This window comes from Ictidomys tridecemlineatus, chromosome 6 (genome assembly GCF_052094955.1).
Source record: "Ictidomys tridecemlineatus isolate mIctTri1 chromosome 6, mIctTri1.hap1, whole genome shotgun sequence".
Taxonomy (NCBI): Eukaryota; Metazoa; Chordata; class Mammalia; order Rodentia; family Sciuridae; genus Ictidomys; species Ictidomys tridecemlineatus.
In genome coordinates, this window is record NC_135482.1 from 96,223,113 (window position 1) to 96,238,469 (window position 15,357).

Here is a 15,357-nt window from a genome sequence, read left to right on the forward strand (position 1 = left end):
TAATATGACTTGTTATAATATTTTCACTCATATCAGTTACTATGTTAAACTATTTTATACCACACACATAACCAAATTTCCTTGTCAATTGCATTATGATGAGCTCCTTTCAGATCCCTAACCAGGAACTTCTAAGTCTTGTTACTTGCAATTAATTGTTTTATTCTGATTCTTTCCTGAAAGCTTTTGCAAGCAATTATGATCTTAAAATGTTTCATCTTCAAGGTCATTTATAGGAAGAACTCCTGCAAGTATATGTTTCTGATAATTTTAAGACTATACATACATTTGGACTGGTTATGAATTTCTAATAAATTTCCTGTGAAGAAATTGAATGTTTTATAAAATTACTAACCCAACATCAAGCAGAGCAAGAATGAATTATGTGGGACTGAATAAACTGACAAAAAAGAATGATGAGTTCTTTATGACTTAAAAAAAACTGCTTGTTCATTGATATATCATTTTCTGGATTTAAGAAAATTGTTTTTCTTAAATTTATCTATGTCTTACAGTAATTTGGTAGCATACATTTTATGAACAAAACAGAAGCATTTACTTTTATTCCTTACCTGATCTCTAAAATTTAGAAAGTATTAGTGGGTGTTCTCTTTCTTTTATGGTGATACAGTTATTTGTATGAGTTTCATAAAGAGTTATTCTCTTTAAAATGGGACATATTTAAAGTGCTGCAGTTAAGTCTTAAGGTCTACCTGTCTTTCTTCTCAACTCTGGACTGTAAACAATGGAAAAATTGACTGTGTTACCAGAGCTTTGACTGCCTGGTATCTGGCTCTAAGAATTTGTTAATCTTATAGAAGAAAGACCCAAGAAAGTTAAAAATATTTTCAGAATTAAAAAAATAATTTACCCAAATCTATACGTATTGCTTATAAAGTGTGATGGCAAATTCTTAATTTACATGGCTTCCTAGCCTAGATAAGATTTTCTCTCATATTTTTTATTGGTGTATTATATTTATCAGTATGTAATGGCCCAGATAGGATTTTAAAAGCCTAATATGAAATTTCTTATTAAGAGTTCCATAAAGCAGACTTGAAAAGAGACCATCGGGTGAATCAATATTGTTTTTGCTGTGTGAATAATTGGGTCACCTCAATGTTTTCTGGCTACCATGAAAGGTAGAATGTAGCATCTAAATAAAAAGAAAGAAAGAAAGAAGAAGCAGAAAAGTTAATTTACAATTGATTTTTGCACTTAAATTTTTTTAAAAAGGAAAACTGTCAATTTCAAAAATGAAAATGGAAAATTTACTAGTGATGCATGGATTTTTAAAATAAATTCAATGATACTACATAATATTCTTATAAAAATGTAATTTTGGGGACAAGTGCATGTAGTATTGCACTTGTCCTATTCTAAAAGGTACAACCCATGATAGAATTGAAGTTCCATCTTTATTTGAGTTTCAGTCTGCTTGTTGAGATTATAAAACTGTCCTGTTCTCTCTCTGTCTCTCTCTATTAGATAGCACAAACATATGTATTTTATCAATGACATCCCTATACCTCAAAATAACAATGGACATTAACTCTGTTATAATAGTCTCAACTCTATCTTTCATGTACCTTGTTATGCTTATATCTCTAATGACATATAGGTCATTTATTCTCAATAATAAAGAGGGGTTATAGTATTCCTAGTCATACACAGTGAAAGAAGTTTGAGCCTCAGCTTCCTCAGACTCAGAAAGCTTTACCAGGATCCTTTGGACATGGCTGCAATCAGGAGGTCCTTGGTGTTAAAGAGCATAGGAGACCAATAACATTATGTTCATATTGATGTCCATGGTGGATATTAAAGCAAAAGTGGCCACAAGCAGGGATGGCATGGGATTTTCATAGCATAGCAACACAAATACATGTTTCCTAGAATTAAACATGGTATTCCATATCTCTACTTCTTCCATTTTCCTCTCCTTTTTTTGGAATATTCTAGAAGATTGGTTTGCAGCATTATTTTTTCTAAGAAATATTGTTAATAAATCACACTAATAAGTCATTGGCTGTCACCATGCACTTGAATAAGGTAGTCTGATGCTCATTTCAAATTCAGTTACATTGCAGTACCATTCTGTCTTATTCTCAGTACTTACACTGTTTTCTTGGATAGGGAATTAAACATAGAACTTTCTCTGAAACATTCTGGTACATCATTCCCCCTCATTCTCTTTCTTAAATTGATTTGTTGATATTTTATATTCTGAATCAATCCTCCCAATGTTTATTTATCTTCTTGTATCTAGCTCCCCCTGCCCTTGCATTTTGGGAGAATTCCTTTATTTATTTAGCATCATCCTTTCCACCTTCTCTCTCTTTTATACCAGGAATTGAGCCCAGTGCTTAACACTGAGCCACATCCCCAGTCCTTTTTATTTATTTATTTGCAGTTGTAAACAGACAGAATGCCATTATTTGTTTATTTTTATGTGGTGCTGAGGATTAAACCCAGTGCCTTACACATGCTAGGTAAGCTCTGTGCCACTGAGCTACAGCCCCAACTCCCTTTTTATTTTTTTATTTTGAGATAGTTTCTCACTAAGCTTTGGGCCTCAAGTTGCTGAGGTTGGTCTCAAAATTGTAATCCTTCTTCCTCAGTCTCCCAAGTCACTGAGATTACAGCAATGTTTTTTGTTTGTTTGTTTGTTTTTTATCTTAAAATTTGGTAACAAAGCATTGTGTTTCCACTGGGTCTTGTTCAGGTACCTGCATTACTTGCCCTCTTCTCATCTGCTATTTAGTCTGTCATACCTTGCAGTTACCAGCTCACTCTATTCATGGAAGATCTAAATCAATCAGTATAACCAGATGTCATTTCATTCTCTTCCAAGTCTGTGTGACTGCTCAGTGTAGTGCTGGGATGGTGGTGATTTGAGGATACTTAGGAAGGAGTGAAATCAGGGAGGGCCATGATTGTAAAGATGATCCCCTTGTCCAGTGTGAACCATTGGGCCTGTGTTTTGCACATGAGTATCTGTTCTGGCCCTTTCTCCAGGTGTGCAGAGAATTTTGTAGGAAGCTCTCCTAAATAATGACATTTGCTAGAGATAATGTCACCCTTGTAGGGTGACCAAGCTGGTGATTTTTAGTCCCTACCACAATTATGAATGTATTCTGAAGGGGAATATAAATGCAATGGACATTGCAAAAGGTGAAGAGTTCTGTGGGCTTTATGAGAGACAGAATCATTGATTGGTCCTATCAGATTCCTCTGTTTATTGCAATGACAGTTTATATATTTTTTTTATTGTCTGATTTCTGCAGATACTACTTGAGAAGGGAACCAGGTGATCAGTGATCCTTACCAGGTGTCTGATGATTCACATTCAGGTAGGAAAGAAAGGTCAGAGAAAAGAAGCAGAAAGGAGTACAAGGTAGACATGCTCACCCTTTGTAGGCACTGTGGAAGTGGAGGTCCTGATGGCAGCAAGCCTTGTACTTGGCCTAGTGGGTGATGGCACAGCGCATGTGATTCTTCCACATGTCACTCAGCTGGGCCCTTTCTATAATTGTTATCAGTATCAATGACTGAAGGAGATAACTTTTCATAAAAGAGTAAATATTACCAGTGGACTCATCAGACACAACCAAACAGATGTTCCTGGAGATCTGAAAGAGATGACTGAGTTTGGCAAGGTGGGTTGAAGCACAGCACAAGATTGTATTGTGCAGTTGAGGCTCCATAAAGTATTGAAGCCACAAGCAATCTACTTGCTTAAGGTAGTGTATATTTACCTGGATTGTCCCCAAAAGAATTTTTGATATCCACATCCTAGTGCCTTTTGCCCCCTGCTAGCCCCACTTCCATGTTAGTTCAATAATGTTGAAAAAAAAAATCACAGACTGGGTGGCATACAGAGCAGAAATGCATTTCTTACACACTGAGTGAGGGGTTAGAAGTCCAAGACTGAGCTGGAAGAAATTTTGTTTTTTCTTAGACCTTTCTCTCAGGCTTCCAGAAGGGCACCTTCATGCTGTGTCCTCATGTGGGTTTTCCTCTGTACACAGGCATCCCCACTGTCTCTCTGTGTACAAATGTCCTCTTTATATAAGGGTGTCAGTCAGAGTAGATTAGAACAAATACATTTTAACTTAATTGCTTTTTTAAAGGTCCTGTCTCCAAATGTAGTCATAACCTGACTGAAGCAATTACCTGAAACCTATTTGGCCTGCAATTAAGTAAAGAAATGGATTTCATTAATTTCCAGGAATATCACTACAAAGATCTAGTATTAATGGTCAAGTGGTCTGGTAATATAGGATTCCAATAAATGTCCCAATAACTTTCCTTCTCCTAAGGCTCTGCCAGAGATGGAATTCCACAAATAGGAATGGAAAACAAAGACTCTTCATAACAATTTGGCTTTATACAAAGAAAAGTAATTTCCCTGGAAGTTCTAATTCATATGTTTAAAACACACTTCCTGATTTGTAGTAATGTCACAGCTGTTTATTCTGGTGTGTACAGGAGTGGGCACAGGAAAGGCCCGAGTTCTTTTCATTTTCTCTTTAATGGTCATTATGTGATTTTTTTCTTCAAAGCATATCCATTCTGGAGGAGATTCAAGTTGGCAGGGTAGAGGAAAGCTGCATTCCTAGTTGCTCCATGGCTCAGGATTCAAGTAGCAAGAGTCCTGCTTCTCAGCAAGAGGAGTAAAAGAGGAATTTCCCCAAAATCCAATATTAGGCAGAGAATCTTAGAGACACAGAAATTTGGGCACATTAAACAAAGAAGAAAGAGTACATTGGAATCAAGCAGCAGTGCTGATTCACCACAGAGGAGAAGGAGAACACAGAGAAAAACCTGATGGACAAAGTTGGTACAGAAAAATTTGTGATAAGGAAAACAGGCTGAACTTAGCTGATCCAGAGGTTATACTGTGAACTCGTGCTTTAAAAGTGCTTTGTGTGAAGCTGTGTGTGGTGGTGCATGCCTATAATCCCAGTGGCTTAGGAGGCTGAAGCAGGAGGATCACAGGTTGAAAGCCAGCCTCAGCAATTCAGTGAGACCCTAGGTAACTTAGAGACCTTGTCTCAAAAAAAAAAAAAAATGCTGAAGATGTGGGATGTGGCTCTTTTTTTTTTTTTTTTTTTTTTTTTTTTTTTTAAAGTGCTCGGTGTTTTTCAACTGGTCACAGAGAGCTGAGGCAGGAGCCATTTTGAGGATGCCACACTGCAGCTGCCACGGAGCCAGGAGATCATAGCAAACACTGCCACACTGTCCATGTCATCTAGGGTAGACCTTTAGAATGTAAGTTACACAGGCACAGAGAAGATTTTACCCAGGGAATTAAAGAAGTAAAAGTGAAGGGGGGCCCTCATTGCTTCTCCTTTGGGTCTGGTAGCTCATGTGACCAGTTGAAGGGGGTCACGAATCTGAACAGTTGGGGGTGAAAACACCCAGGGACTAAGCCTGGGAAGGCTGTTTTTGTGGGCAGCAGAGTGTGTGAGGGCTGGCTCCCCTACCTCATAAGTAGAATTCTTGGGAGGCTCCTGAGATTCAGACTTCTGACAGAGACCAAGTCCCAGGACCTAGGGGTGTGTTGACCTAATCTCTCTAGAGCAGATGTCACTCAACAAAGTCCCTGAGGCCTGATTAGACCTAAGCTCCAGTGGCTAGAACTTCTTGCATACATCTCTATGGAATCCTGACGCTGGAAGTGCATTTATTAGGTCTGCCCAGACAAAACTCCAAATGACAATACTTCCCTTTCCATCCTACCTTACACTGGTGAGAGCCATTGCAAACTGCTTCAATCTGAGGCCACTCCAACTGGCAGCTCATTGAGCAACATAAAAAGAGAAAGGGGCCAACAACCTCCAGCCCTTGCTCTTGCACTCTCTCCCTCTCTCCTTCTCTCTGTCTCTGTCTCTGTCTCTCTCTCTCTCTCTCTCTCTCTGAGTGCATAGTTCAAAAAGAAACAGTAAGAAAAGACATTTGAGCATAGACAATGAACATCCATTCTCGTTGACTATGTGACCACCTCAGTGGAGATGATTCTGTTACTTTTTATTAAGAATCTTTCCATTTATTTATTTATTTGTTTATTTATTTATTTATTTAGTGTGTGTTCTTGCTGTAATGATTGGTTCATATACACATACTTGTGTGTTTTTTAAAAATTTTTAGCATTTAAATTTTTTTTTATTTCTCTTTGTGTTGCCTTTTAAAGTTTTTATTTTTGTTTTGTTTTGTGTTCATTTGTTCATTTCTCTTTTCTCTTTACTTATCCTGCTAATAGCCAAATTCTCTTATTCTTTCCTGTGCCCACTATTCATGCTAATTTCCAAGGTCACAGTGGCAAGTGAGAAAAAAATGTGGCTGATCTTTTCAGCATTAGTTCTCTTCTTTCCCCCTGGAAGCCCTCATTTCTCTCTGTCTTTGCTTTACTCCCCATATTTTTAAAATAAATGACACAAACGTTCCACTGGCTGAGTCCACCACCCTGTTTCTCACCACATGCTGAGAAGATCCTGAGCTACAGAACAAACCTGCCCTTACAGTTAGGAGGACTGCATAACTGTAGAAAACTCAATGCACATAAGATAGCTGAGGAGAAGCAGTTGGGTGAATGGAATTGTGCACAGATCAGGGAGGGGTAGGTATCCTCAATGTTCCTCTAGATTCCATTTTGAGATTTGTTTTTATTTTATGAAAGAATGGATTGTTTTATTGTTTTGGATTACTGCTACAATAACTATTCTTCACCATTAGATTTTTTACATCCTGGCTCCATATCTTGACAGGCGTTATGGAAAAGAATGGCTTGGACATATAGAAGTACATTTCCCTTATTACTAGTATAACTTATGAATACAAATTGAATTGCTTTAAATGACACAAATCAATTATCATGCAACTCTATTGTTCAGAAATAAAAATTGAGCCCAGTTGGTGTCAAAGTAAGGTGCCCGTCAGCAGGCTGTGTTCCCTCCTAGAGCTTTAGGAGGTATCAGCCTGGAGTTCACTCACTCCTTGGCTTCTCCCATCCACCTTCAAGCACAGCAATGGTTGATCTTCTCACATTACTTCACTGGATCCTGAAACTTCTTCCCTTTGCCACATTAAAGCCTGTTGTGGTCCTACTTGGGTAATGCATGATAATTTCTCTATTTGAAAGTCAGATGACCAGTAATATGAATTTCCCCTTATCACGTCATTTAATATAATTACAAGTTCTAGGATTTGGAATATGAACATGTTTAGACAGCTACAGACAGGAAAGATCCTATGCCTCTTAACCATACTTGTTTCTATGTTGAATGGAGATAATTATTCACACATTGGTAATGTTTAAATAGGAATTTTGCAAGAAGATTTTATGAATTTATATAAAATTTGTTATCATGGTATGCATTTGTATTTTGTAGTATATGCATGCCATGGTGTAAATGACAAACTGAAGTCTTACAATTATATGGTGAGCTTGTTCCACATTTGCAGATTGGAGACATCCAGTCTTTGGACTGGCCCTGGTCTAAGTGGTACTTAAAATCATGAGTTTGACTAGGGTCCCTTAGAAATTGTGTAGATTCTAGGAGGAGTAAAACTCTTGAGTCAGCCCTGTATTATAGAGAATAACAAAGGACGAAGAATCCTGGGCAGCTACAGTGTTACTACTTTTGCAAAACTAATTGTTTTATATCAACATCTTATCATGTAAGATAATAAATTAAATGATAATTAATACAAATGTATCCAGCTTATGTACAATTTTAAGTATTGTGTAGAATTTGGTAATAGTGTAATCTTTAATATTTCTATAATCTAGAATCACCCTTACCCCCATTTTCAACTATTTTAGACAATTTTTAATGTAATTATTTGTATATTTAGCTTGAACTCTGCCAATTTACTTCATGATTTATTCATTATTATTTCCTCTGTTTCCTTCCTGTGTGTTTTGTGTTTCTTGGACATATCTCATTGCTATCCATTTTGGCTTCTCTAGAGTTTTTTTTTTTCCCAGTAGACACAACATCTTTATTTATTTATGTATTTATTTAGAGAGAATTTTAATATTTTATTTTATTTTTTTTAGTTTTTGGCGGACACAACATCTTTTGTTTGTATGTGGTGCTGAGGATCGAAACCAGCGCCCCGCGCATGTCAGGTGAGTGCTTGAGTCACATCCCCAGCCCTCTAGAGTATTTTTAAGTGTATCTTTTTACATAGATTTTTTTTTTAGTGGATGCTTTAGGTTTTACATTGCACATATATAACTAGTCAGTCTGATGGGGGTCAATATTTTAGCAGTTCAACTGAAATGTAGAAAGTTTTTCTCTCTGAATACCCCTTTCCCTGTGGAGTGATGTGCATACTTAGAAATGAGAAGCTGTGCATTCTTATTCTAGCTCTACTACTGACTGGGATAGTCTTGTATAAACCCAGCTTCACCTTTTCAAATGAGATAGGTATCACAAATCTATCTGGAAGTTCCTTTTGGCTCCCATAATATATATTTCAGGAACCATTACAGCAATGCTTGTATTTATTACTTACACACTTATTAGTTTATGTGAGAGGTAAGTGTTGCATGTTCATCAATTGTTCTTATACAACATGGAATACATTCCTCCCTGTCATAATAACCTCAAACCAGAGCACATCAGAGCTGGGATTCCTTATACTGTCTCTGTTAAGACCTTGTCTCAGGACTTTTCCTCTAAGTAGAAAAATAGTTTTAAGGCCCCCTGATCTTTTTTAACATGAAGAAAATTTTGTCTTTGCAATCAATATTTTTCCAATTTCCCTTCACTTTTTCTTCATTTCAAGGGAATACTATCCTGGTATTTTGTGAGGAAACATGAGGATGACTTAAAAAAATGAAGCCAGGGTAAAGTGGGAATGGATTCCAAACAGTCACATCTGTATATCTACCCAGAATGGAAAATGATCACTATTTCATATTCCAACAGATCCATTACTAGTGGATGCCCAGAAAATAATGAGTTGGGTCCAAACAGGGTATTTGTGGTGCATATGCCAAGGAATGACTGGCCTGAAATAGGAGTATGGTCACTGGAAATCTCCCCAGGGCCTGTATGTTCATTACCCTATTGTCTCCATAAGGGCATCGGCCTTGCTTCTTTCCACACAAATCTCTTTATTAAATATTTGCTTGGACATACTCCTGGTGTTCCCTGCCAAGCATGTTTTCTCATTCTTTATTTCACAGCGTGAGATTTTTTCCAATTCTCAAAAGTTTTGCTTCCCTTTGAATGATGAATCTCATCTTTAATCTGTTTATCTCTTCCCAAGTTTATTATAAGCAGTCGAGAAGAGCTAAGGCTATACCCACAACACATTGGGTAGAAATTTCTACTGCCAAATACCCAAGTTAATAGATCTTAAGTACTGATTTCCAAAAAACAGTGAGGCCAGGAACACCATTTAGCCTAGTATTTTAACAGTCACTTTTTAGCAAGAAACGTCTTTACTATACCTTCCAATAATAAGTTCCTTATTACTGTCTTGGTCCTCATCAGAATGGCCTTTAATATCATTTCTACTGAACTTCTGATCACAGCCTCTTAAATAATCCCAATTTGTCCTAAAGCTTCTCTATATGCTCTCCTTTCCTTCATAACCCTCACCTGAATCAGAATTAACGATTCTAGTAATGTCGGCTATTGACAGCATTCACTTCCAAACTCTTCCAGTCACTTTTATGAAAGTATGGTTTCTGTTTTCCTAAATAAGCTAATATAACAAAACATAGCCATAACATATTTATTTATCCACTTTTGGCTTTTTACTACAAAAAAATCAAAGACTTTTCTATATGCTAATGAACCATTATGTGCCACATTAAATAACTACACTATTACACAACACATGCTTTAGAAAATTAAAGTTACTAGGAGTTAAGAACTGTAATACATAAAAATTACCAGAGGTAAGAAAAACAACTCTGTTTCATGGCATCTCATTTATCAATTATTGATTTTACTTCTAGTGCTTTAGAGGTCTTATTAAGGTAGTCTTGTGCCAATACTTTGGAGTGTTGGGCCTACTTTTTCTTCTAGTATATGCAGGGCTTCTCATCTAATACCTAGGTCCTGGATCCACTTTGAGCTGAGTTTTGTGCAGCATTGAGAGATAGGAGTTAAATTTCACTCTACTACATATGGATTTCCAGTTTTCCCAACACCATTTGTTGAAAAAGTTATCTTTTCTCCAATGTATATTATTGGCAACTTTGTCTAGTATGAGGTAGCTGTATTTTTTTAATATTTATTTTTTAGTTTTAGGGGGACACAATATCTTTATTTTACAATTATATGATGCTGAGGATAGAACCTAGTGCCTCATGCATGTTAGGCGAGCGCACTACTACTGAGCCACCATCCCAGCCAAGGTAACTGTATTTTTGTGAGTTTGCTCCAATGGTCTTCTTACCTCTTTTGGCACCAATACCATGCTGTCTTTATTACTATAGATCCATAATATAATTTTAGATCTTGTATTGTGATGCCTCTTGCTTGGAATAGAACCACCATTTGACCCAGTTATTCCACCCCTTCATATATATCCAAAGGAGTTCAAATCAGCACACTGGAATGACACAGCCACATTTAATGTTTATAGTAGCCCAATTCACAATAAATAAGCTATGAAACCAATATAGTTGCCATTTAATAGATGAATGGATAAAGAAAATATTGTATATATACACCTTGGAATTTTACTCAGCCATAAATAAGAGTGACTTTATGACATTTATGAGCAAATGGATGGATCTGGAGACTATCGTGAGTGAATTAAGCCAGTCCCCCCCCCCAAAAAAAAACAAAGGTCAAATGTTTTCTCTGATAAGTAGAAGCTAACTCACCATAAGGGTGGGGTGTTGAGGGAAAGAATAGAAGTGTAGTAGATTGGATAATGAGGAATGGAGGGAAAGGTTAGTTTAACCTTTGAATTATGTAGATTTATCTGATTAATATTAGATATATGTTATTAATATGTGTTCCAGAAATTATATGAAATTCATAATATTCCTAATCCTGATATGTCCTGGTATAGCATTATTAGTCACAATTTTGGTTATTGTGTTAGCTTTCTGGGAGTCCAGAGCTGGCAAGAAAAAAATGCTGGAAAGAACCAAATTACTCATCTTTTAAAATCCATCATAGTATCTCTGTTATGAATCCAGACAGGTTTTACTAAAGAATGGTGGTTACCTACTGGGGGAGGGTACTGTATATACACCAATGAAGGAAAAGGAAGATAATGAATTTGAGGGAGAAGAAGGCTAGAAACACATTCAGTTCCCAAGAAAGCAAGATTATTTGGAAATATTAAGGTTTCCTGTGTCTCTGAAATTTCTTCACTTTTGTCTCTATTCCTTTTCCCCCTAAAATATAATAATATTAGTAAATATTCTGAAAACAATTTTAGAAATTTCATTTGTCTCATAAAATCCTAGAAGGCAAGGAAAAAATGGAACTCTTTCATGTGACAGGTGGTTTGTGAATAAGGAGAGACTTCTTGAACACAACCATCAGAAGGGGTCCTGGATGTTCTGGTATCATGCCTAAGACTCTAAAATTTCAGGCTCACCCACACATAGAAAAGAGGTACTGAAACCAGAAATTGTATGTTGATTAGTTTATTGGGATATTGAAAATACAGTTATGATCACATTATTCATAACTTCATTAGGGACATCATCTTATCATTCACTTTCTGTAAAAAACAAAAACAAAACAAAGAAGGTTATAGGGAAGATGTGACATACAGGTTATATTCTAAAGTCTCTCTGGCATCACTGAGGAGAGGCATGCAAGAGCCCACCTCCTGGGCCTCTTCCCTTTCTCATCCCAACCTTTGAATCCTAAGTTTTTATATTCACTCTTACTAGGCATCTAAGCACATAATGTTCTCTAAATTGTTGCTTTTTAAGATAAAGAAACAAAATTTATGTCTTGATTGTTTATCTTTTAATTGTTATTGAAATGACCAAAGATATATTTACCAAGAGTATCCTTGCAAGTTACATCTAAGTTAGCAAAATTAAAACCAACTTAAATTCAAGCAACAGGGTTAGGTTTCACAAACTATGGCACAGACAAACAATGGAATATTATAAATTGGCAAAATCATAAATAAAGAAGTTGACGACGAAGAAGAAGGTAAATGAGAAGAAGGAGAAGAATAAGGAGAGGGAAGGAGGAGGAAGTGAAATGGTAGACAAGAAGATAGGTAGGAGAAGAAGTGAAAGGAACACATTTAGAAAGAAAGAAGTCTAAAATAAAGAGGGAATGAAACAAGGAAGAAAGGAGAGGGAGAAAAAAGAGAAAGTTGCTAGGAAGGTCTGTATAACTCTACAAACTGATTTGAAAGCTTTCAAAGAAATGTGTTATTTGAAAGGAATAACAGATATGTCTACATATAATTTATGGTATGCCTCGCAGGAAAAAGGGAATAACATGCTTATGTATGTATAAGTGATTCCAAGAGGATGTCCATAAGAAATGGTATTGTGACATTTGCTGAGGGATATAGGTGGTAGAATGAGATACGCCATCAGATTTGGCTTCTTACCTTTCTGTTCAGTTGTATTATCTTTTGGCATAAAGTTGGGTTGATTTGCTAGTAAGCATTAAAAGACTACAAGACATTTAGGATCATAAACTTGAATGCCATTTAGCAAGAAAAATGGACCCAAGAGCCATGGTGTGAGATAGAAGTGAACTGAGAGTGGCCAGGTGGAAAAAGGAAATAGGAAGTCATTGAGTCCCAGCAAGAGGGTAAGAACCAAACCAAACCAAAAAAAAAAAAAAAAAAAACCCAAAAAACAAAAATTAAAAAACTTGTATTTTGTAAATATTTTCTTTTCCTGCTTTGAGCTGTGTAAATGGCAGTGAAACATGTAGCTGTCTTTGTTCTATAGAAATGCTTTTCTTCAGAGAAGCTGACCTTTGTTGATTCTGTTTGCAAAGCACAGACTAGTGCTTAAAAAAAGGAAGGAAAAATGAAAATAATAATAATTTAAAAAAAAGAGTTACAGAAAAAAAGAGGGTAAGAACCAAAGAAAGAACACAGCTCCATTTCTTAAAAACAGCAGCAGTGAAAGTAGGTAATTATTAAGAAAAATAACATTTTGGGGTAGTGATCCTTGAAATGATTTCCTTGGAGAATTTATAAAAAGAAAAATCTTACTACTCTACCCAAGAATATCTTAAATAGAGATATTTAGAAATGGTTCAAGACCATACAATTTCAAAGTACACCCAAATGACTGGTTGCCACATTGAACTTCACTAAAGTGTGAAGTTCTTTGCTGGAGAGCGAACATAAATCAAATTTATCACTGAGTTCGAGATTATTGGGTTGATTTGTTTTGAACAGTTGTTTAGGGAATATCCCTTTGGGCCATCTGGGATGTAATTGGGCAAGTTGCTACTAATTACCTTCTGATTGGGAGGTCCCTGCTGTTTACCAGGAGGGGGGCCATTTGACTACTGCTGCTGGCCTCCTTGTTGGGGTAGTCCCTGCTGGTTACCAGGATGAGGGGGGCCATCTGGCTGCTGCTGCTGGCCTCCTTGTTGGGGTGGTCCCTGCTGGTGTCCATGATGAGGGGGCCCATTTGGCTGCTGCTGGCCTCCTTGTTGGGGTGGTCCCTGCTGGTGTCCAGGACGAGGAGGTTTAGGAGGCTGCTGATTGCCTCCTTGGGGTGGTCCCTGCTCTGAGTCATCACCTTCACCTTCATCTTCATTGTCATCTCCACCATCAGCAGGGGGTCTGGGTGGGCGACCTCCAGGAGGTGGTCTGTGAGGGACTTGTTCGGAGCTCTGGCTTGGGTCCTCAGCCTCTGTGTGGGTACAGCACAAGAGTAGATGGCATTAGTGGCAGAGGAACCTCCTCATTGTGTACCTCTCTGATCCTGTCACACAGACACTTTGTCCCAGAACTAGCCTCTGAACAGCTAACCTCTCCTGTATCTACAGTAACCTCATACAGATCTCCTTTCAATCCAAATATGGATGATGTGGAAAGCTTCATATCTGTGTTCCTGGGACAATCATGTACCCTTGAATGTGTTGAAGAATAAAGTTTTGACTTCCTTGCCATTCCCAGAAATTATTTCCCCAGGACAAGGGAGAAGCAAAGTGAAAGGATTATAAACCTCAGTTATGTCACCAGTGATATTTTGCAACATGGTGCTAACTTGCTGCCTGTGAAACCAAGTCTGGATATCTAAGCCAAATGTTGAAATGAGTTACTTTATTCAGCATCCTAGACCCACAATGAGAAACCTTGAGGGAGAGAAGAGAAAGACAAAGTGACAGTTGATGGGGGAGTCCACTGTTTACCTGTGGCACACAGCTGAGTGGAGAAATCCAGAAAAAAGATACAGAGATACTTATTTCTGTGCATTTCATCATGAAACCATATAATTCTGAAAGGGATGATTGGGGAAGGAAGAAGCTGTTGAGGGACTCTCTGTACCACATAGGAGTCAGAATGAGGACACTGTGTATTTGTGTGTTATCTTCCAGCGGTCACTTTTGTGGGAGGGAGTGAGAAAAATAAACCTGTTACCAAGGAGCCAGGCCTGTCAGTTGTTCAAGACAGTGCTCTTGGTCCCCAGAATCAAGGTTGGAGAATATTTACGTATGTCTTTGGGGACACTCATTCATTACTAACCTAAGTAAATGATGATAAGAAGACACTGGAGAACTAAGACATTCGTGAGGAAAAGAAGTTTGGCTGAGCATGAATTGGGCCTTACCTGATGATAGGGAATAAGAGACTTCATAGCTGGAATCTAAGAAATGAGAACAGGATAAAGTGAAAAGTTAGTCACCAATCTCAGGTCTCATAAGTGTCCTATAGGGAAAGATCACTTCCAACCCCAACCTGTACATCCCATAAGTGAACCCCTTAGTCATTGTCTATGATGCTGTTGGCAAGACAGGAAGCTTTGAGGGGGTGGCTGGGTGGTTGCTACACTGCATCTCAACCACATGGTCCAAATTAACAGACTAAATTCAAACCAGTAAGCAATCAAAGCCCTTTTGGTCCTCTCAAGCATCCCTCATACTGGTATTTGTTAAGTATTCTGAGTGTTTCAATGATTTATTTTAGAATTCCTTTAGCCATTTTCCTCAGTATATTTTTTTGCTTATACTAACATGCTTTCCCAAGAGCAGCAAACAATTGGGAACAATGTTAAACACTGCTCACAGCACAGTGAAATGTTGAATGTTGAGGAGATTAATAAAAAATTGGGCCCTGATATTGTTATCTCTTATGTAGAGAGTCAAATTTATTTCATGACTTTGTGAAATAGCACAATTATGTAAGAGTATCTCCTTCATTTTTCCCGTA

At 37.3% G+C, this 15,357-nt stretch overlaps 1 protein-coding gene across 3 annotated transcripts in view; it reads left to right on the plus strand.

The window, feature by feature from the left end:
* The window catches only part of LOC144364932 (uncharacterized), an 80,225-nt gene that overhangs the window by 3,172 nt on the left and 61,696 nt on the right, over positions 1-15,357 (plus strand). For all 3 annotated transcript variants that reach the window (XR_013423085.1, XR_013423087.1, XM_078015233.1), the window contains exons 3-4: positions 3,285-3,350; positions 8,063-8,134. The gene's annotated coding sequence lies outside the window, so the exon portion shown is untranslated. The remainder of the gene's footprint in view (positions 1-3,284; positions 3,351-8,062; positions 8,135-15,357) is intronic.